Here is a 21,989-nt window from a genome sequence, read left to right as displayed (position 1 = left end):
CTTTACCTTGTCTGAAGAAATAAATTCTTGGCCCAATCTTTTATTTATGAGTAATTTTCTATGTGACCTCGTCACATGTGTCTCCTGTAAACATATCAAGTCCAATTGTTCTTTTTTCAAAATATGAAATACGCTTTTTCTTTTTCGGGGGATGTTTAGACCGTTACAATTCCAGCTTAACAATCGCAAAGCCATGATGGGATTATTTCTCTTTTCCTCCTACTGCTCCGAGTAGCTCTTCTTCTTCTGTTGGTGGTGTCCCTCTCAACGGTAGCTTGTCTTTATCCAAGGTTCCTCCTCCTGAAAAGTCTTGTCCTGATTCCGCCCCTTTGTAGAGATCCTCTTCGTGTTGCTCTAGAAACTTATCTTTCTCTTCCACAGTTTTTATTTTCCTTTTCTTCCCTTTGTACTTGAAGGAAAGGCCTTGAGGGTATTCCCACCTGAAGGGCACGCTATTCTTCTTCAGTAATATCACTAAATCTTTGTACTGACTTCTTGCGTCCAAAATATGTTTAGGGATATCTTTAAAAATTTCCACAAAAGAATCTTCAATTCGCAGAGTTCTTTGGTAGTGCAGGTTCAGGATTTTATCTCTCTCTTCTTTAGATCTTAGTGTTACCAAACAATCTCTTACCTTGTTCTTTCTTTGTCTTGCACCCAATCTAAATGCACTCTCTATCTTAAATTCTTCTTGTTCCAGTTCCTGTTTCCAGAAATGGGAGAACTCTTTTGTTAAAAAGTCCACTAGGTTATCTCCTTCGCTCTCAGGTATTGCCCGGATCCTAAGATTCCTCTCCTTCCTTTGCATTTCAATCATGGACAATGCCAAGTCATGTTCTCCCAATTTCCTGAAGACTGGGGAAAATTTTTCGTCAGTAGCCGTTGCAATTTCTTTCGCCTCTTCAGCAATCTTTCGAGTGGTGGATGCTTCCTCAAGTAGTTTCCCAATTGATTCTGTGTTAGTGTTAACTTTATTTCCCAAGTCAATTATACTTTTAGTATTTAAGTCAATTTTCCCTGATATCTCAGCAACAGTCTTATTTGTTTCAGCAACTTGTTTACTTGTTTCCGCTCCTTGCTTTTTTAGCTGATCCAAAGAGTCATTAATTTTACCCAGTGCTTTCGAAAGTGCCTCCTCAGACATGACTTTTGTCTTTTCCTGTGGGTTTGCACTTGCTCCAGATGGACCAGATGCAGAGGCCCTTCTTTTCATAAATGTGTCTATTTTATATTGTTTGCCAGATCTCAAAATTTTCTCCTGTGGCTCTCCTTTGTTTTGATCATTTGCCATACCACTATCTTACAGCCAAGGTCATTCCCACAGTCCAAATTCTTTTTCCCAGTAATTCAGCAGACTAAACTTCACTTGTTGCTGAAACCAACCAATTCTCCTCCAGGGGGCGAAAATATCTGTTACTGTCTATAAGATTCTAAAATGGAGGATGTTCTTGTAAATATAAAAGTCCCACGAGCTCCCAAGTCTTGCAAAGGTCCACAATGTTAATTTCACAAGTTTAAAACGCAATCCAGTAAGTCCTTTCAATTCCAAGGAAAGTGTATCCTCATACTTAAAGTGTAACTCTCAATTTGAAACACCTCATTACTTTGTTGCAACAGTCCACAGCCGGCTTCCTTTCTCCGGCAGTCCGTTCCAGAGTCAAGATACAGCGTTATATTGTCAATGGCTTTAAAAAAAAAAAAAAAAAACGTTTTGTCCAATATAGAGAGCTGAAGGACACTGTTGGCATTTGATGGCATACACAATGTTAGACGATGAGCAATTAAATAGTCCCGAGATGGTATGTGTGATGTTGTTGGGGCCAGTAATGGTGTTGTCCGGGTGTATGTGGCAGCAAAGTTGGCATCTGGGTTTATTGCAGGCTCTGGTGCCAGTGTCCGTGTTAAGTCTGGTTGTAGTATTATTGTGGGTTAGGAGTTGTTTAAGATTGGGTGGCTGTCTGTAGGCAATGAAAGGTCCTCCTCCCAGAGCTTGAGAAAGAGAACTGTCATTGTCCAGGAGAGGTTGTAGATCTCTGATGATGCGTTGTACTGTTTTAACTTGGGAGCTGTATGTGATGACTAGAGGAGTTCTGTTATTTTCTTTTTTGGGTCTGTCTTGCAGCAAGTTCTCTCTGGGTATCAGTCTGGCTCTGTTGATCTGTTGTCTAACTTCATCTGCTGGGTATTTTAGTTCTAAAAAGGTTTGCTGTAGATCTCTTAGGTGAGAGTCTCTGTCTGTAGAATTGGAACAGATACGGCTGTAACGTAGTGCCTGGCTATAAACAATGGACTGTTTGGTATGTTTGGGATGGTGCCACATACACCCGGACAACACCATTACTGGCCCCAACAACATCACACATACCATCTCGGGACTATTTAATTGCTCATTGCTTGGTAAAAGCTCATACCAAGAACTAACTTAGTTGGTCTTTAAGGTGCTACTGGTAGGAATTTTTTTTGTTTTGACTATGGCAGACCAACACGGCTACCCATCTGTAACTGTATCCGAATAGGAAGCCCAGGATGACGGGAGAGGTTAGGAGATTCTTGAAGGCCAGAAACTCTGCTTTTAGAACTGGGGACTGGGTACCGTATGGTATAGAAACAGCGAACTTGAAGAGGGGTATCAGGAAAGCAAAAGCGGAGCACAGAGGAAAAATTGAGGACCATCTGAGAAAACATGATACTAGACAAATGTGGCAGGGAGTTCAACATCTGACTGGTTATAAATCGAGAAATACATCAGTGGTAGAGAGTGCGGCTTCCTTGGTGGGAGAGTTGAAGACCTTCTTTGCCCGATTTGAGGTGACACCAACAGGGATGCAAGAGCTATTGGCCTCACTACCTACAGGAAATGCTGTCAGGGTGGAAGAGGGAGAAGTGAGGTAAAGGGAAGTCCTCTTTCTGCATATAACTGTTAGTTCTCCTTCTGCACAAAACTGCTGCATTATGGGGAAGCCTTGCTCCTCTTTTCTTGCATTCTGGAAAGTCTCGCTTACAATCTGCTTCTGCACAAACTGTACAAAACTGTTCCAAACACCAGGACATTCTTTTCCTTGTTCAGTCATCCTAAGCTCATGGAAAACAACATGACCTGCTCTTCATGCCTAGCTGACCACATCTACAGAACTTGATTGTTATATTGTTCCATGTTATGATCCATCATTAGTAATTGTTTGTGCCATATTAATCTCTAGTTACAATTTAATTAGGAGGCTTCATGCCTGTCTAGTTCTAGCTTCGATTCCCAGCCTTTAATCCATCGATGATAAATGATCACATGTAATCCCCACCTCTCACATGTAATTCCCGCCTTAGTACTTATGTTAACCAATCAGCAACAAGTTTCTTTGTGTATCAACCAATCAGCCACAGGCCCACCTGACAGATGCCCTGACAGACGCCTCATGTTACACCTGCCTCTCTCGTCTCCTGTGATTTTTCATTCCTACAGTGAGGCGAATATGAAAGGAGGCAAACACGAGGAAGGCTATGGGCCCAGATGGGGTGGCTGGCAGAGTGCTGAGATTGTTCGGACCAACTGGCAGGAATCTTTATGAAGATTTTTTACCAGTCTCTGGCCCAAGCCGCCGTTCCACCCTGTCTAAAATCTCTTACCTTTATACCCCTGCCAAAAAAACCAGATAGACAGTCTGAATGATTTTCGCCCTGTGGCGTTGACACCCATTATAATGAAATGTTTCGAAAAACTGGCAAGGAACCGTATCATATCTTGTCTGGCAGTAGAAGGAGAAGAAGAGGAGTTTGGATTTGATATCCCGCCTTTCACTCCCTTTAAGGAGTCTCAAAGCGGTTAACATTCTCCTTTCCCTTCCTCCCCCACAACAAACACTCTGTGAGGTGAGTGGGGCTGAGAGACTTCAGAGAAGTGTGACTGGCCCAAGGTCACCCAGCAGCTGCATGTGGAGGAGCGGAGACGCGAACCCGGTTCCCTAGATTACAAGACTACCACTCCTAACCACTACACCACACTGGCTCTCTCTCAGTAGGACTTGAACCTTACCAGTTTGCATACAAGGCAAAGAGATCCACAGAGGATGCTGTGGCAATGGCTTTACATGCTGTCCTGACTCATTTGGAGAAGAAAGGGAAGTATGCGAGATTTTTATTTGTAGACTTTAGTTCTGCATTTAATACTATTCTTCCGCATAGATTGGTGCCCAAACTATTAGGCCTGGGACTTCCACCGTGTTTGTGCAGGGGGATATTAAATTTTCTATCAAACTGTTCCCAACGGGTCAGGATGGATTCCCACGTCTCTGTGGCTCTCATGAATATGGGGGTGCCACAGGGGTGAGTGTTGCGCCCACTTTTATATACGCTTTATACAGCTGACTGTGCCCCCAAATACCCCCGTAATAAGATCATTAAGTTTGCAGATGATACAACGGTGGTTGTTTAAATCACAGCTGGAGGGGGAGGCGGCCTATAGGAAGGATGTTGAGCAGTTGAGGGAGGGGTACAGGAAAAACAACTTCCTCCTTAGCTGAAAGAAAAAAAAAGAGATTCTTGTGGACTTTAGGAAATGTACAGCACTTGGAATCGCCTCCACGGTCCAGGGACTGATCCACCCTGGGTTCCTCCTCGGAGGTCCCTTCAGAAGGAGAAGGGGTCCCAGGTCTCCATGGGGGAAAGCGTTCCTGAGGCCTGCGTTCGAGGCCAATGCTTTCGCCTTTCAGGCTCCAGCCCACCTTCTCTCTGGTCTTTTTGTCAGCTGTAGAGATGGGATCACATGCATTCCCAAGTTTAAGAAGGATCCCTTGAAAAGGCTGAGAAACCTTCTTCTTTTGCCAATGAACTTTGCCTCTGCCTGATTTATTGGGAACCAGATGCATCCACTCCAAAGAAAAAGAGACGGAGGGGAATGTGTGGGTCATAAGCTGGGAAGGAGTCACTGGGAGAGGCAGAAGGTTGTGTTGAGCAGGCGAGGGAAGAGCAGGAGGAGAGAGAAAGAGCCCCAGGGAAAGAGGAGGTTGGCTGAGCTGGTGTGGGAATGAGAGGCAGAGAATGCAAAGCAACTCCGGAAACGGTGAACAAGGCAAGCTGTGATCTCGTTTGAGGAAAGGGAATTAAGATGCCTGCTTCCCCATCCCCAGTGGATTAAAATGTCCAAAGATTAGGGAAAGAAGAAGAGGAAGCAGGATTGGATTAACATTATAAGAGACCAGAATTTTCCATTGTGAGTTGGCTGAGATTTGTTGGAACAGTTTTTCAAAGGCTTTATAGAAACTGGAACTAGAAACTGGAGAAATACTAATTTGGATTATGAGACGATCATTATAAGAGTCATATTGAACTGTCTGAGTGGTTAAGATTTGAAGGCTAGGCGGGGGGGGGGGGAATCTTCTTGGTAGTGGCACCCGCCCTGTGGAACGCCCTCCCACCAGATGTCAAAGAGAAAAATAACTACCAGACTTTTAGAAGACATCTGAAGGCAGCCCTTCAGAGACGGAAGTTTCCTTTTCATCTATTTTTTGTGTTTTTTATATTAAGATTCCTTTATTTTGAATTTTGGAGGACACACACAGGAAGAGGAGAGTTTGAGGTGGGAGGCACCTGCAAGGAATGCAGGGAAGGAAGGATATCTCAGGGTGGGAGACGGGGAGAAGAGGGGGACACCTAGGGGAGAGGTGGGGGAGCCTGTCTTTCTATGGGTTGATGAATGATATGTATGATACAAATGTGATAAAAGGTATTTTTAGTTATTCTTCCCCCTTTCTATTTTCTATAGAATTGTGTTTTGTAAGGGTTGTTTAATAATTTTTGTTTTGTTATTTTTCATTTTGAGTTTTCCCTCTGTATGAATTCTTTGATGGCTTGTGAGATTAGTGCCTTGACTGAAGCTCTTCCTACATTCCAAGCACTAATATGGTTTCTGACCTGTATGAGTTCTTTGATGGGAAATGAGACTACCTTTTCGATTGAAGCTCTTTCCACATTCCAAGCACTGATAGGGTTTCTCCCCTGTATGAATTCTTTGATGAACAGTGAGACAATCCTTTCGATTGAAGCTCTTTCCACACCCCAAGCACTGATAGGGTTTCTCCCTTGTATGAATTCTCTGATGGCTAGTGAGCTTAGCCCCGTCCTGGAAGCTCTTCCCACATTCAAAGCACTGACAGGGTTTCTCCCCTCTATGAATTCTTTGATGGGAAGTGAGATGTGCGCCTTGACTAAAGCTCTTTCCACATTCTAAGCACTGATAGGGTTTCTCCCCCGTATGAATTCTGTGATGGGAAGTGAGACTGTAGCTATTAGCGAAGCTCCTTCCACATTCCAAGCACTGACAGGGTTTCTCCCCTCTATGAATTCTTTGATGGGAAGTGAGATGGGTGCTTTGACTAAAGCTCTTTCCACATTCCAAGCACTGATAGGGTTTCTCCCCTGTATGAATTCTTTGATGAACAATGAGATAATCCTTCCGATTGAAGCTCTTTCCACACCCCAAGCACTGAAAAGGTTTCTCCCCTGTATGAATTCTCTGATGGTTAGTGAGCTTAGCCCCCTCCTGGAAGCTCTTTCCACATTCTAAGCAATGATAGGGTTTCTCCCCTCTATGAATTCTTCGATGGGAAGCGAGATTTGCGCTTTGACTAAAGCTCTTTCCACATTCTAAGCACTGATAGGGTTTCTCCCCTGTATGAGTTCTTCGATGGGAAGTGAGACTCACTTTCCAACAGAAGCTCTTTCCACACTGCAAGCACTGAAAAGGTTTCTCCCCTGTATGAATTCTCTGATGGCTAGTGAGCCTAGCCCCCTCCTGGAAGCTCTTTCCACATTCTAAGCACTGATACGGTTTCTCCCCTGTATGAATTCTTTGATGAGAAGTGAGATGTGCGCTTTGACTAAAGCTCTTTCCACATTCGAAGCAATGATAGGGTTTCTCCCCTGTATGAACTCTTTGATGCAAAGTGAGATTATCCTTTCGACTGAAGCTCTTTCCACATTCGAAGCACTGATACAATTTCTCCCTCCTCTGTGTTCTTTTGTGTGAAGTGAGGCTTTCCCTCCGAATGAAGCTCTTTCTTTGACGGGAGGTGGACTGGGAACTCTGACGGATGTTCTCTCCACACTCTGAATATTTATATGACTTCTCCGATATGTGGATTCTGTTGACTTCTCCCTTGTTCTCCCCTTTGAATTCATCACCATCTGCAATGAAGAAAGAAACTACTTAGCACCTCAAAAAGAAATGGAGCTCCGTATTATTGAACAAGGTTTTCCCCCCATCTCACTGCAAGACTTGAGAGTGCTCTGTTTCGTCCTCAAGAGGACATCCTCGAAGTCTAACTTAATGTCATTGTCAATGTGTGGCATATTCGACCCTCGCAGCATTTGAGCACGCCTGCGGGGCGCCTGACTCTCTTGAAACCGGTGGGGCCACACTGCAAGCATACTGTGACAGGGGCGCAGATGACACAAAATCATCAAATCCAACACCTGCCCCTCCCCCAGCCATGCACTGCCATGTCAGTGTAAGTCATGCTAACTCTGCATCGCTGCCCCAGACCCCAACCCCACTCAGAGCGAAGGGGACGTGGTTCACATCCATTATTGAACAAAGTTAATGAATGCTTGTGACAGAGGAAGAACTGAAGAGAGAGAAATGTGAGGCTTTACTATAGTTTTCCCTACCTTTGTTGGCTGCTATTAACTGACACATTGCTAGGTTTTTAGCTGGGATAGATTTTGTTTGGCTCACTCATGAAATCCACTCATTCTTAGAGGTCAGTCATCTCTTTGGTCAACCAAATGCAGACTGAAGCCAAAACAAAAACAAGCCTGACAGAAGTTACTTAAATTTCCCTTCAAGTCCTGAAGCCGACATTTAAGAAGGCCTGGGTAGTTCAGACAAGCCTGGTTATTGTTTGAAAATGCATGACTAGATGAAGAACAGTCACAGAACAAAGTTGTTATTCCTCCATTCAGGGTTCACAGTGGAGATGTTAGAATCCCAGATGCTCTTGGTCTCCATCCAAATAGTGGAGGTTCATCAAATAGAGGTATGTATGGAATTTCAACATCATGAGAAGAGAAGACTCCCTGGAAAAGACCCTGATGTTGGGAAAGATGGAGGGCACAAGGAGAAGGGAACGACAGAGGACAAGATGGTTGGACAGTGTTCTTGAAGCTACCAGCATGTGTTTGACCAAACTGTGGGGGGCAGTGGGAGACAGGAGTGCCTGGTGTGCTCTGGTCCAGGGGGTCACGAAGAGTCGGAGATGACTAAACAACAACAACAACAACATGGAATTTCAAAACTGATCTTATGATCTAATGGAATTTTACCAAGAGCGTCCATGATGCCACAATTCTCCTCCTTGACTTCCTTATGCAGAACTCTCTGGCCAGGATCCAGCAACGTCCACACCTTGTCTGTAAAAACAAACAGCAACATACTTTGAATCCCCTCCCATTTTCATGAGGAGACCAACTCGGTATTGTTTCATTGATGACAAAAGAGGAATAATGACTATTGCTCACAATTAATCTAGGCACAACAGCCGCAAGAGCTCCTGACTAGGCATTCGGCTTTGCGATGTTGAATGTTCTCTGTTCTCTACTGTTTCCCCTTTTTTGTTTCAGTTGAAAGGAATTCATGAACCCAGAACTCATAGACTGACCACTAATGATGAACCATATGTGTCCTGTTTGCAGGTGGTTGCTCACGAGTAAACAGCCAGGACTCGGACCTGCTTTTTACAGGTTTTATTGAGTGCAAACTATGTACAGTGCAGAAACCCAAAGTTCATGTTTGTCTCAGTCACTTGCAGATTCTGGGAGTGGCTTCTTCCTCTTCCCCCCAGGATAAGAACTTAGACACCCCAAATCTCCCCCTCCTTTCCTTACGTTTGACCCCCTTGCGAAAACTAGGCGACGGAAGCGGCATGTCTGTTTCATGAACAGGCTGGCTGAGCGAGGTGCTAGGGCTCACAGTAACGTCTGTGAGCTTTTGCCTCGCTTCGCCCCTCCTTTCCCCCTCTGATTTGCCGGAGGCGTGACTCTCTCCACTGCCTTATGAAGTGCTACTCCTCTACGATAAATTCCTGTTACGCACTCCTCAGGAATCCACACATTTTCAGAACTGGGCGCCCCCTCCAAGGCAACTAGATACTCTAGTTCACGGGTGTCAAACACAAGGCCCGCGGGCCGAATCCGGCCCGCCAGACCTCATCATGTGGCCCGTGTAGCCGCCACCGGCCGCCAGCCTTCACCTTTTATTCTCGCTTTTTTTTTTTTACACAAGAAAGCCGCCTCTTCACCGCATGCGCAGCAGCCTACAAGCCAGAGAACGTCTGCCCTCTAGCGGCGCTGGCCGTTCTACACAGGAAACCTCCACTTTACATAGTCCTACAGATATAACCAGCCCTTTGAGAGTGACCAAACTGCTGATGCGGCCCCCCGATGAATTTGAGTTAGACACCCCTGCTCTAGTTGATGTCCGTTCAACCTGGAGTCAAGTATCAACATCACTTCGTTGCATTGTTCCCTCTCTTCTACGTTTGGCGGGGTGGATCCCTCCTGCCCCCTCTCTGGGCAGCCGTGCCCCTCCCTGTAAGGCGACAGCAGGGACCTGTGGGAAACTGGGTGTATCCTCATGTTGTCTGGCAGCTTCAGCCTAAACGCTACTGGATTGACCTGCTGGATGACCTCAAAGGGGCCCACTCTTCTAGGCTGCAGTTTCTTGCACCTCCCCCTCAGGGGCAGTGCCTGAGATGACAACCACACCTTGTCCCCCACCCAAATGACTTCCCCTGGTCTTCTATGCTTGTCGGCCTTCTTGTACGCCTCCTTGGCCCTCTCCAAGTTCATCTTGAGCTGTTGGTGTATGGCCTCCATCTCCTCCGCTAATTGCTCCGCGGCCGGCACACTCCAAGCCTCCTCCCCTGGTCCTGGGATGGCACCCGTAATTGGCAAGAAAGGGACTCATCCCTGTGGACACATGCTCAGCATTATTGTATGCAAACTCTGCTAGTGTTAGCTTCTCCACCCGATCATTCTGCCTCTGATTGATGTGACAGTGCAAGTCCTGCTGCAAAATGGCATTGGCTCTCTCGGCTTGTCCGTTGGTTTCTGGGTGCCTTGCTGTCGAGAAGCTCACCTCTACCTGCAACAATCTCATGAGCTTGTGTCAGAAATGCGAGGTGAACTGCCTTCCACTGTCCAAAATTACCCTCGCAGGTACCCCATGCAGCCATGAAGCGCCATGAAGACGTGGTGCACGAACAACTTGGCGGTCTCCTCACTGTCACTGCATGGGAGCATGACACAAAGTGACACATCTTGGTCAGTAGGTCCACCATGACCACCGTCTTACCTTGGGAAATGGGCAGGTCTGTCATGAAATCTATGGACACTACCTCCCATGGCCTCCCTGGTGTGGGCAAGGGTTCTAGCAACCCCGCTGGTGCCACCCTCTCCCCCATTGCCCTCTGACACATGTCGCATCCTCACACATAACCTTGCACATCTTCCCTTACTTTGGGCCACCAAAAATCCCACGTAACTAACAATATGGTCTTGTGTTGCCCAAAATGCCCAGCAGTAGGGTTGTCATGGAGTTGTTTGAGAACTCTGACCCTTAGGGACTCTCCTGGTACATACAATGTTCTGCTTCTTCTGCTAGTGCTCCTCTCCAGGTCCATTTGTCCTCCTGGTACATATGTCTGGCCACGGGGAGTTCCTTCTTCCTCCAAGTACTCTGGTTTTCGAGATAACGAGATATCTGCCCTCACGGGATGTACTGGATCCTAAAGTTGAAGTTGGCAAAAAACAACAACCCAGCGGATTTGCCTCTGGAAAAGCACATGCACGGTCCACCAGTATTCCAAGTTCTTGTGAACTGTATGCACCTGTATCTGCTGCTGCGCCCCAATCAGGAAGCGTCTCCACTGCTTAAAAGCTGCAAAAATTGCCAACAATTCTTTGTCATAGATACACTAGTTTTGCTGACAATATGTTACCATGACAACATGTTATGGATATTCCAGCAAATTTATTCTGCTATTTTAGATACAAATGACATGAGAAGACTCAGTCTACATATTTGTATTATTTCTTAGTCCTATGATCCTTGTTTTTAAAAGCAAAGAAGAGTTATAAAAAAAGAAAAGAAAAAGGCAAGACACGGAAGCCCCATTTGCATGAATGAAAGAACTTTATTACGGTCACAGACCAGGATTAAAAAAAGCATATAGATAAAATAGCAGTTAGGAATTTTTTAACTGATAATTGTTAGAGCAAATGAGGACAGGGAAACAGGCATAGGATAAAACATCTGAATAAAATACAAGATTGAACACGGATAATGGATGGATAAAAAACTGATAATTAAAACAGATAAGAACTAGAAACAAACAAAGACACACAGTTAAAACAACTGTAAGAACATAAGAACTAAAAGACTCGCAGTTAAAACAACTATAAGAGGTTGCAGAGTAGAAGCCTCTGAAATAGTCACTCACAACATTAGAAACTGCTGTGCAAATATGGTTAAAACAGACAATTAAAACAATGTACAACACTAAATTTAGAAACAATGTAGAACAATAAACTGTCCCAGGGAGCTGACTCAGAATCACCCATGGAACCGTGTTTGGGGCTTTTCATGCCGGACTATTTTGAGTTGGGCGATGGTCTGCGCCTACAGATCTGTAGACAGAATCTGGCGACCATCCAAGTTATCTTCTGATCTTTGCCTAACAGCAAAAGGTCAAATTTTTGCTTTTGCGGGAGGTTGGCAAGCCTCATCAGTAGGGGATCCAAGATCTTACTACGTGCCTCTTTATAAAAGGGACGTCTAAAGAACAAGTGTTCTGGGCTTCCTATCTCTCCCAATGGACAGGTGCAAAGTCTCTGAGCATACGGGACCCTTCTAAAGGCTCCATCCAGGACCGGCGAGGGAAGAGCCGAGCTTCTGGCAAGTGTAAAGGCCCTTCTTGCATCCCTAGAAACGAGAAGGAAGAGATATGCTGCTGGTGCGGCTGTATATCTCTCTCGATTTCTCCAATTCTATAGTCAGGGGACCTTGCACAGTCCTGCTGTCTCTCAGTGTCTAATATTCTTTGCCTGACCGTAGCTTTGGCCTGGCCCAAGCCCAGACTTAGAAGGGCTTGAGGGGCAAAACCCAGTTTCCGGAGGGTGTTCAGGACTGCAGTCTGCCAGCCCGACTGGAATTGGTCACAGAGGATCAATGGGGCTATCCCTCAGGGGAGCAGGTTCAATGTCAGCCATTTGTAGATTGATGTTAGGCAGATTCTAGCCTCCACTCTCATCAGCCCCATTTCCAATCTATTTTTTTTAAAAAAAATTTAAAGTAATATTTATTAGATTTTCAACAATATAACAGAAATAAACAGTCACACACACAAAAAACACAGAAGAAAAGAAGAAAAAATTACATAAAAACAAAAATGTACTTCAATAGTATAACTTTCTTTAGCTTAGTTCTTTGACTTCCTCACACCTCCCTTTTTTGTATTCTGCTTCAATTGTTATTTCAGCAAATCCTTTCTATCTTTCCAAAATTTTTACATAAGCGTAACATACGTTTCTTAACTTTATTAACCTTTAAATTCTCAATTTATAAATACATAACTTCTCACAACATTTCTGGTAAAACCTATGGATGCCTATCCACCATTGTCCAAATTCTCCAACAGTTTACTTTATTTTAAAATAACCTATAAACTTATAACACATTTCAAGAAGAACTTTAAATTTTCCAGTCTTCTCCCCTCAGCTCCTCCCCTGGTCCCAAAAAACTGCCAGTCCTTTCCGTCAATTCCCTAAAGCTCCTTAATCCGGGAACCTGATGTCTGAGGCTCTTGGGTCCCCCCCAGGCCCCTTCTGGCGATTTTGTTCATACTTTTTAGTTCCCAGTAACACATCTCTGGGGAATCCCATCCTAACATAATAGCTGCACCTTTTAAACCCTTCAACCAAGTTTTCAGGTTTAAATTTTAGATGGTCCTTCCAAAGGTATTTCCCAATGCATCCAAATCCAGTAGCCCCAAAACCTTCAGTCATTTCCAACCCCATATCCATATTCCAACAGTCCATAAATCCCTATGTAATGGGATCCTTCCATCCTTTCAGTCCAAACTGAGATCCAACCATCACAGTCCGGCCTTTACCAAAGTCCATCATAGATGGTCTTAGTTTGCAATCCATAAGTGATCTTAATTTATAGTCCTCAGTTACATTAAGTTTCTCCTCTTCCTCTGTCCTTCCTCCACCAATTCTTCTTCCATCAATTCTTCTTTTACCACCAGTTGTGTCGACAAAACCAATTCCTGAAACTCCAGCTTCCTGTGGAGCTCCACCAGCAAAAAGTTTGTCCTTTGCAATGCATTCATCATTGCTTCAGAGATCTGCATTTTGGTTATTTGAAGGTCACAAACTAGTTCCCAGGCTTGTTATCTGCAGCTGGCAATTATTCATGCAACAGTTTCAAATTCCCCCACTAGAGGGATACAATATCTCAACAGTAACAATTTCCAAGAGTCAGCTCAGCTTCAAAATACCAAGACATAACATGGTTGCGATTCGCCATCTTTAAGACAGAAGGGTACGGGGAATTCTGTATATTTCCATTAGCTGTCAAAGTCCACCTGTCAAAAGTTTTTAAAAGTAATTCCTTAACGTCCAGGCAGCTCGTTCCCAGGTCAAAGCTGTGGGGTTTCCGATCTCAAAAATTTATCAAATTCAAAGTCTCCCCCTATTTCCTCAAAAGGGGGGGGGGGGTTAATGCTTCAAACAGTGAATATTTAGATTTTCAGATCAAAGTTTCCAAGATTTTAGCTTGTAGTATCTTTGCTTTAGTCTATATACAAAAGCGGAAGGCGGACTTCCTGTTTAGACCTCCCCGCTTTAAAGCCAGATTAGTTCTTCCTTTTTAAGGATTTCCAATTAAAATTTAATTTCTTTAAGCCTCTGTCCTTGTCTTAAATATTTTAATTGGTTCTACTCATGGATAGTTACTTTTAGAGCCAGATTGTCCCAGATTGAGCTTGTAGGGCAGCAGCTGAAGAAGGAACAAAAAGGGTTTTCTTGTGTGAGTTTCTTGTGGCTGATTAACTGCTCTCTCTGTGCAAAGGTCAGAGGGGGCAGGGCTTCTGTTGAGGTAGGTGATTAGCTGTGGGAGGAGCTTATCAGAGCTTGTAGGGCAGTGGCGCGCGCAGTTTGATCCATCTTTTAGATTTAGGGGAGCTAGTCTCAAACATTTGTTGGGGGAGACCTAGGTTTTTGGGGGGGATTTATTTGTCCTGTCTTCACACTTTTTATGATGGAGGACCACTGTAGTCACCCCCAACGACACGTTCTCAAGATGGAGGGTGAGGGAACAGCTGCAGTCGCCTGTGGTTCCTGCGCAATGTTTGCCATCTTGCCAAAGGTTGCAGGCAGCTTTACTTGCAGCAATTGCATGTTGATTGCACTCTTAAAAGACAAAGTCCAGCAACTGGAGGAACGTGTAGCTACGCTCCAAAGAATTAGAGAGCTGGAACTCTTCTTGGAAGCAACAGAGCACACCGTCTCCACCAAGGAGGAGACAGGGGACTCCCCTGAGAAGGTGGCTAGTTCACCAACACAGGAGCCAGATATATGGAGAAACGTGACTCAAAGAAGTAGGAGGCCCAGGGTTCGCTCTGATTGTTTAGAAATACACAATAGCTTTGAGGTCCTTTCCCCTAGCATGGAAGACGAAGAGCAGGCTCCATTTGAGGATCTCTCCCTCATTACAGTCAATCAGGTATATGAAGACGAGCAGCAAACGCAGTCCTCAGGGAATGTCCAGGCAACCTTGGAACGGACAGCTTACGGAAGAACCCCGACCAGACCTAAGAGGAGGCGTGTAGTGGTGATAGGGGATTCCCTACTGAGGGGAACAGAAGCAGTGATCTGTGGGCCTGACAAGATGTCTCGGGAAGTGTGCTGTCTCCCCGGGGCTAAGATCCAAGATGTAACTGAACGACTGCAAGGAATCATAAAACCCACTGACAAATACCCCTTCCTCTTGGTTCATGTGGGAACCAGTGACACTGCAAGCAATAGCCTCCAGAAGATCAAAAGAGACTACGAGGCTCTGGGCAGGAAATTGAAGCAATTAAATGCACAAATTGTCATCTCATCTGTCCTCCCAGTTGAACGACGTGGCCCAGGGAGAGAGGGGAAAATAGTGGAAGTGAACAGCTGGCTTCGCAAATGGTGTAAACAGGAACGGTTTGGATTCTTAGATCACGGACTGCAGTTTCTTGAAGATGGACTTCTGGCAAGCGATGGGCTGCACCTCACAACGGTTGGGAGGAATGTTTTTGCAAAAAATCTCAGAAACCTCATCAGGAGGGCTTTAAACTGACTAATGTGGGGGAGGGAGACAGTGCTCCTGAAGGTAGGAGTCTATCAATTGATGAAGATGATCATCCAAATGTCATAGACCAAATGGAGCAAACAGCACACAGACCTAGTGGTGGGAGGAAAAAATCCTTAAATAAGAGACACGGGGGAATGATTAATGGACTTCAATGTCTGTACACTAATGCGCAAAGCATGGGAAATAAACAAGATGAGCTTGAGCTCCTGGTACAGCAAACTAAATATGACATAATAGGCATCACTGAAACCTGGTGGGATAAGTCCCACGATTGGAATGTAATAATGGAGGGATACAATCTATTTCAGAGAAACAGACCAGACAAGAAAGGAGGAGGAGTGGCGTTATATGTCAGGGATGTGTATACCTGTGAAGAGATCCAAGTTTTAGAACCTCAAAGCCAAAGTGAGAGCATTTGGGTCAAAATTAAGGGAGAGAAGAATAACAGAGACCTCATTGTGGGAGTTTACTATAGATCCCCAAGCCAAACGGACTTGGATGATGGACTCAAGGGCATCCTGATCAAATTTGCAGGTGACACCAAACTGGGAGGGGTGGCTAACACCCCAGAGGACAGGATCACACTTCAAAACGACCTTGACAGATTAGAGAACTGGGCCAAAACAAACAAGATGAGTTTTCACAGGGAGAAATGTAAAGTATTGCACTTGGGCAAAAAAAATGAGAGGCACAAATACAAGATGGGGGACACCTGGCTTGAGAGCAGTACATGTGAAAAGACTCTAGGAGTCTTGGTTGATCACAAACTTGACATGAGCCAACAGTGTGACGCGGCAGCTAAAAAAGCCAATGCAATTCTGGGCTGCACCAATAGGAGTATAGCATCTAGATCAAGGGAAGTAATAGTGCCACTGTATTCTGCTCTGGTCAGACCTCACCTGGAGTACTGTGTCCAGTTCTGGGCACCACAGTTCAAGAAGGACACTGACAAACTGGAACTTGTCCAGAGGAGGGCAACCAAAATGGTCAAAGGCCTGGAAACGATGCCTTATGAGGAACGGCTAAGGGAGCTGGGCATGTTTAGCCTGGAGAAGAGGAGGTTAAGGGGTGATATGATAGCCATGTTCAAATATATAAAAGGATGTCACATAGAGGAGGGAGAAAGGTTGTTTTCTGCTGCTCCAGAGAAGCGGACACGGAGCAATGGATCCAAACTACAAGAAAGAAGATTCCACCTAAACATTAGGAAGAACTTCCTGACAGTAAGAGCTGTTTGAGAGTGGAATTTGCTGCCAAGGAGTGTGGTGGAGTCTCCTTCTTTGGAGGTCTTTAAGCAGAGGCTTGACAACCATATGTCAGGAGTGCTCTGATGGTGTTTCCTGCTTGGCAGGGGGTTGGACTCGATGGCCCTTGTGGTCTCTTCCAACTCTATGATTCTATGATTCTATTCTATGATTCTATGATTCTATGTCCCAGAAAGAAATCAGCGCTCTCCGACAACAGCTGTGCGGATTCACTCCGGGGACGGAGCGATCGATCCGAAGCACCGCGCTGCTCACCCTGCCTCGCAACGGAGCCTCAGAAAGAGGTCTCCTCACAAGCAAGGGAGGCGCAAAAGGTGCCAGCCGGATCCCATGTCCACAAGCTTCACCCGCCTGTGTTTTTTTTCGGGTCTCCGCTTTCGCAGCAGCAGCAGACCCTAATTCCCCAGAGCGGTTCCCCTGAGAGATCAGAGGAAATCCGCCATTGTCACTGGTGCTGACCGGAATCCCCATTTCCAATCTAACCCATGCGTTTGAGACACATCTGGGGACTTGGAGGAGAGCTCTAAGAAGTCTAGATTGAACTCTCTCAAGGGGGGAGAAAGCAGAGGAAGGCGGGCCCAAAAAGGAACCATAAAGGAGTTGTGCCAAAGTTTTGGCCTTGTATAATTTTAGAGCTGTGGGGACGAAGAAGCCCCCTTGTGCTCTGAATAATTTAAGGATACAATTTGCGGTTTTTTCCGCTGAACTCCCAATGGAGCTTATGTGTAGTTTGTTGGCTCCTGACGCCTTTACCACCATTCCTAGATACTTGTAGTTTGTGACTTGTTCTAATTTATGGCCTTGGAGTTCCCAGCTTCTAAGCTTTGGTTTTTCCCCAAAAGTGAGTATCTTGGTCTTTTGATAGTTGATTTTGAGACATTCAGATTCACAGTATGCTGCGAGCTTTCTTAGTGCTCTTTTGAGTCCAATGGGGTTTCTAGATAAAATTACTGCATCGTCGGCATATAGCAGGACCGAAATATGCCGATTTGCAAGCTTCGGCGGGTGGAGTTCTGAGTCATTGAGTGCAGATACAGTGGTGCCCCGCAAGACAAAATTAATTCGTTCTGCGAGTTTCTTCGTCTTGCAGGTTTTTTCGTCTTGCGAAGCACCGCTATTAGCGGATTAGCGGATAAGCGACAATTAGCAGATAAGCGGCTTAGCGGCTTTAAGAAAAAGGAAAAAACTCGCAAGAACTCGAAAAATTTTTCGTCTTGTGAAGCAAGCCCATAGGGAAATTCGTCTTGCGAAGCAGCTAAAAAATCGGAAAACGCTTTCGTCTTGTGCGTTTTTCGTTTAGCGAGGCATTCGTCTAGCGGGGCACCACTGTACTAAGTTAGCCCCATTAGCAATCAATCTGCAAAGCAGGATCAGGTTGCTTTAAAGAGTCGTGGCTTCTAATGCCGCGTGATGGATCAGTGAGTTGTCTGGCATTGGGAGGACTTTCAGATCACGGTACTGGTTTTAGACATTTAGAGCTGTGGTGGCCGGGGAGCTGTAATCTATTCCTAGCTCAAATTGCCTGCAGGAGACAAAGGTGCAGGCAGGCAGGCAGGTAGGTGGGGAGCCCGAAAGGTGCTCCCCTTCTCCATCTCCATCAGCCTGCCTGCCTCCCCCCACCCCCAAGCTGAGCAAGCGCCAATTCCTCTCCGGCTCCATGTCCCCTTCTCCACTCCCCTGGGACTCACCAGATCTCTCGGAGGTCCCTGGGAGGGAGTGCTCAGGGGTTGTGGGGAGGGATGCAGGAGACAGCCGGACCAGGTCAACCGTCCATCTTCCCCCTTCCATCTTCGCTAGGTTTGCAGGATCCGTCTCCTTCATCCTTCCTGAGGAGTCAAGGAGCCAAAAGAAGCTGCAGGGTCCTGGGAGAGAGGAAGAAGCAAAGGAAGCCTCAGAGGCCCTGCAGGGATTCTCCTGCCCTAGATATTCTCCTGCCCCTGGAGAAGCACAAATGGGGCAGCCCCTCCCCCACAGAAGCTCCATTTCTAAACCTCTCCAGTGGATGCAATTTCCTCTGTTTGCTCCTCGCTCCACTTCGTAAGGCTGGCAGGGTCTGTCCAGTAGTGACCCAAAAGCAGATCTCCTTGGACTCTGGCCTGATGTTTCTGGTTAGGACTTCTAAGCCTAGAATGAATAGTAAAGGTGAGAAAGGACATTCCTGTTATGTTCCTTTCTGTATCTTACATTCCTCTGTTACCACCTGATTTTCAATTATTTTGGCTTTTTAGACCGAATATATTGCTTGAATCCCCTTACTAAAATTTTCACCAAAACTCATTCCTTCAAGGACTTTATTCATAAATTCACATGAGATGTTGTCAAACGCTTTTTTCAGCATCTATCACTTCCAGGTATTCGGTCATCTATAATGTTTCTTATATTAGGGTTCAATTGTCTCCCTGGAAAGAAGCCAGGGCAGACAAAATCATCAGGGGTATTACAGTGGGGAAAAGAATATGCAAATGAAAAGCATATGCAGATGACCTTGTAATTACAGTTGAAGACCCTAAGAACTCTCTTCCAAAAGTTTTAGAAAAAATACAGGAGTATGGGTAAGTGGCAGGTTTTAAGTTGAATAAAGATAAGACAAAGTTGTTAGTGGAAAATCCAGCAGGAGAAAATAAAAAAGAATGACAGAAAAATTTAGAAATAGAAATCCATAGAAAAGTGAAATACTTAAGACAATTATGAAAATACCTGGAATGAAATAAAACGGAATCTAGAAATTTGGGGAAGAATGAATTTATCCTTATCAGGGAGAATTGCAGTGATCAAGATGAACGCACTGCCAAAAGTATTACGGTAGTTTTATTTCAGTCAGTGATGCTGACTGTTACAGCATGCTTCAATAAATGACAGAAGGACATTTCAAAATCTATTTGGAAAGGGAAGAAGCCAAGGTATGATAAAGGCAAAGTAAATAAAGGATTTACAATCATATAAGAAGAAGGTCACGCTTACAAGTTTGGGAAAGATATAAATGTAACAAATGGCATGGCTTGCATGGACCTGAAAGATGGCTGAAGACACCACAAAATGGACTCAATGTCTGTGAAATGATCATGTAGATGGAATATGGTAAACATCAGGATGATCTGGCAGAAACTGTCTGTGCTAGTGCCAAGGACGGAACAGCATACACAGGGAAGCGAAGAGATGACATGCGCAACATGACATGCGAGGTAAGATGCATCCTTGTGCAAATGAATTGAAACAAAGCATGTTTTCTACATCACATTGATCAGTCTGTCAAGCACCCTCCAAAGAAGATGTTTGGGGGATGTGTCAGGTCTGATGGTGTCAGAACCTGTAGCCAATAGAAGGAATGATGCGCTTGCCCCAATATATTGAGGTTCTACGAAAGAGAGTTATTCCAGAGTTGGAAAAGAGGTGTCCTGACAGTACTGGGATGTTGCAGCAGGAACTAGCCCCCGTCACACACCAAAAGTGGTGAAGAAATTCATGACAGAGCAGCAAATACAGGTGCTGATTGGCAGGCAGGGAATTGCCCAGACATAAATCCCATGGAGAATTTGTGGGCTATATGCAAAAGTCGCCCTGAGAGATCATTGGTTTGCCTTTGTTTTTTATGCATTTGGTGTTCTCATTTTGCATTTTTATGTTGTGAATCGCCCTGTAAACTTTGGATGAAGGGCATAATACAAATTTAATAATAATAACAATAATAATAGCAGCAGGGGACAGCACAGGGAACGGCAGTCAATTAGAGGTGCCAACTTGAATAAAATATTAAGGGAGGACAGGCATGGGCATAGCCGGGAATTATGTCAGGGGGCAGAATCTCCGTTAATTAAGGATTTAATTCTCTCCCTTGGACTCCCCTGGACCCAAGTAAGCCCTGCCCTGCAAAACTGATCTCAAGATGCAGTGTGCGCACAGCATTTGAATGGCAATGGCCATTAACGGGAGGGGGGCTCAAATGTTTTATGGGGGGAGCCAAAGGGACCTCGGCCCGAGGAGTTGGCTCTTATGCGGTCAATCATGGCAGACCTGTGGACTGTATTCCTTAATATATAGGCACGCCTCCCAAGGCCAAAAACTGTATCCTGTTAAGGTGCCCTGGGGTTATGCCGATCTGTGAGGAAGAGAAGGAGAACTTCTCTCTCTCTCTCCCACTGCCCCCCTCTCCCCTTTGGGCTGGCTTTCTACATCCTTCATCCTTCTGGCAGGCAGAAATCCAGCAGGTGGGGAGGATTTCCTTTCAATATTGTCACTGGAATGTTTGCAGTTGAAAAAGCATGTAAACGTAATAGGCCGTATAGTAACAATTGCAAAGTTATTTACTAGAAACTACTTCTCTAGAATTAGATTCTCATAATGTCAAAATCAACATCGTGACATAATACATTAACATGTAGCTTTTCAGTTGACCCCCAAGTCCAGTCTGTACAAAATACAGCTCCTATTTTGTCAGTGCCGTAGTACATTCTTTTCTACTTTCTTGACTCTTCCCTCGAAGAGTAGCATGAAATAATCTTCTAAGTGATTGGGATCCAGATGATGGGCTTGGCAGGCCAAAAAGACTGGCCCTGAGAGATAGGCAGACAAGGCAAGGGTTGCGGGGTGTTCCCTTCCTCGGCTGTGCAGAGGGCTAAATCATTTGGGAATGTTTGCAGGGACTGGGCGCTTCCATCGGATCCCTGTAATGGATTCCTTTGAAGGGATTTCTGCACCAGGCAAAGGGATTTTTGGCCCCCCAATTCCCCCCCCCCCCCAGACACCCAAGGGGGCGAGTTTACCTAAAGCAGGAAGAGGTCCTTGCTGACCTCCAGGCTGGGGGGGAGCGAGCCAGGGGGCGCCTCCCCCCCCCTTGCTTTGACCCCCTGGACCCCTTCTCCCCCTTTTCCGCCCCCTTCAGTGCTGCGTCTCCTTTTCCCTCTGCCCTGACTCTCCGCCCCCTGACTTGGGGGTCTCCCCCCCCCGCAGGCATGATCTGAGCAGGGACCCCCACGCCCCCTCCCTGCCCCCCGGGACCCCCTTCTCCCCATTGCACCCTCAGGGGAAGAGAGACGAGACTCACCCGAGTCCAGGAGGGGCTTTTGCAAAGGAGAGAGGAGAAAGCGGGGAGGGAGGGGCTCCTGCTCTGGAGGACCTTGCCCCCTCCCCCTTCACTTCCTGCCCTATCTAGGAATCCAGCTCTGCTCCGTTTAACCCTTGCCAAGCCGAGTCCTCCCCTCCCTCTCCCTGCCTGCAGTTTTCCTGCGCCTGCGCCCTAGGGGCTGCCCCCCTTCCCTCCCTCTGCCCCAAGGAGCCCACATCCCACCAGACTAACTGCAAGGGAGGCGGGGGGGGTCTATGGGGGGGTT

At 45.7% G+C, this 21,989-nt stretch overlaps 1 pseudogene across 1 annotated transcript; it reads right to left on the bottom strand.

Annotated features, from left to right (window-relative positions):
- Positions 1 to 1,694: 1,694 nt before the first annotated feature.
- Positions 1,695 to 21,789, bottom strand: LOC144326665 (uncharacterized; annotated as a pseudogene). Its single transcript, XR_013391646.1, has 4 exons — positions 21,704 to 21,789; positions 18,351 to 18,524; positions 8,314 to 8,400; positions 1,695 to 7,176 (listed from the first exon to the last, which is right to left on the bottom strand). The product of XR_013391646.1 is annotated as an uncharacterized LOC144326665 (transcript).
- Between the last annotated feature and the right edge of the window lie 200 nt (positions 21,790 to 21,989).

This window comes from Podarcis muralis, chromosome 2, assembly GCF_964188315.1.
Source record: "Podarcis muralis chromosome 2, rPodMur119.hap1.1, whole genome shotgun sequence".
Classification (NCBI taxonomy): domain Eukaryota; kingdom Metazoa; phylum Chordata; class Lepidosauria; order Squamata; family Lacertidae; genus Podarcis; species Podarcis muralis.
Note: the sequence above shows the minus strand (reverse complement) of the source record. Positions and strands in the feature narration are given on the sequence as shown.